Source organism: Arachis ipaensis, chromosome B3 (assembly GCF_059453495.1).
Source record: "Arachis ipaensis isolate K30076 ecotype BB chromosome B3, ASM5945349v1, whole genome shotgun sequence".
Classification (NCBI taxonomy): Eukaryota; Viridiplantae; Streptophyta; class Magnoliopsida; order Fabales; family Fabaceae; genus Arachis; species Arachis ipaensis.
The window spans coordinates 51,568,344-51,570,042 of NC_142438.1; the positions used below are offsets into that span (position 1 = coordinate 51,568,344).

The 1,699-nt window shown below is 33.0% G+C and overlaps 1 non-coding gene across 1 annotated transcript; it reads left to right on the forward strand.

Moving 5' to 3' along the window:
- The first annotated feature begins 291 nt into the window (after positions 1 to 291).
- On the forward strand, positions 292 to 399 carry LOC148570628 (small nucleolar RNA R71). The gene has a single exon (XR_015908306.1). It is a non-coding gene; the product is annotated as a small nucleolar RNA R71 (small nucleolar RNA).
- The last annotated feature ends 1,300 nt before the right edge of the window (positions 400 to 1,699 follow it).

Consider the following 1,699-nt stretch of genomic DNA (forward strand, 5'->3'; position numbering starts at 1 on the left):
ATTCAGACTCTGAGCAATCATATTGACTTGCTGAGTCAATATTTTGTTCTGAGCCAATATGGCATTCAGAGTATCAATTTCAAGAACTCCCTTCTTCATAGGTGTCCCATTACTCACAGGATTCCTCTCAGAAGTGTACATGAACTGGTTATTGGCAACCATGTCAATGAGTTCTTGAGCTTCTGCAGGTGTTTTCTTTAGGTGAATGGATCCACCTGCAGAAGTATCCAATGACATCTTTGATAACTCAGATAAACCATCATAGAATATATCCAGGATGGTCCATTCTGAAAGCATGTCAGAAGGACACTTTTTGGTCAACTGTTTGTATCTTTTCCAAGCTTCATAGAAGGATTCACCATCTTTTTGTTTGAAGGTTTGGACATCCACTCTAAGCTTGCTCAGCTTTTGAGGAGGAAAGAACTTGGCTAAAAAAGCCGTGACCAGCTTATCCCAAGAGTTCAGGCTGTCTTTGGGTTGAGAGTCCAACCACACTCTAGCTCTGTCTCTTACAGCAAAAGGGAAAAGCATGAGCCTGTAGACTTCAGGATCTACTCCATTAGTCTTAACAGTATCACAGATCTGCAAGAATTCAGTTAAGAACTGAAAAGGATCTTCAGATGGAAGTCCATGAAACTTGCAGTTCTGCTGCATTAGAGAAACTAATTGAGGTTTCAGCTCAAAGTTGTTTGCTCCAATGGCAGGAATGGAGATGCTTCTTCCATGTAAATTGGAATTAGGTGCAGTAAAGTCACCAAGCATCCTCCTTGCATTATTATTATTTTCGGCTGCCATCTCCTCTTCCTGTTCGAAAATTTCTGAAAGGTTATCTCTGGATTTAGCTTCTCTTAATTTTCTCTTCAGAGTCCTTTCAGGTTCTGGATCTGCTTCAACAAGAATGTTCTTGTCCTTGCTCCTGCAGAAGAGGGCACAGAGAAAATAATAATAATAATATGGATCCTTTATATCACAGTATAGAGGTCCTTGTGTTAGTAGAAGAAAAGAAGAAGAAAATCTAAACTCAGAGAGAGGGTTCAGATTTTTGGTGATGTGAGGAAGAGATGTTAGTATATGAATAAATAAATAGAAGGAGATGAGGGAGAAGGATTTTCGAAAATTCAAATAAAAAAATAATTAGTTAATTAAAAAGAAATTTTTGAAAAAGAGGAAAGATATTTTCGAAAATTAGAGAGAGAGAGTTAGTTAGGTAGTTTTGAAAAAGATAAGAAACAAACAAAAAGTTAGTTAGTTAGTTGAAACAAATTTGAAAATCAATTTTGAAAAGATAAGAAGTTAGGAAGTTAGAGAAGATATTTTGAAATCAAATTTTTTTTGAAAAAGGTAAGACAAGAAGACATTTTTGAAAAGATATGATTGAAATTAGTTTTTGAAAAAGATTTGAATTTTTAAAATCACAATTAATGACTTGATTCACAAGAAATCACAAGATATGCTTCTAGAACTTAAAGTTTGAATCTTTCTTAACAAGTAAGTAACAAACTTGAAATTTTTGAATCAAAACATTAATTGATTATGTTATTTTCGAAAATTTGATATAAAAAATAAGAAAAAGATTTTTGAAAAATATTTTTGGAATTTTCGAAAATAACTAAGAAATTTGAAAAAGATTTGATTTTTGAAAAAGATTTTGAAAAAGATGAGATGAGATTTTTAAATTGAAAATTTGATTTGACTCATA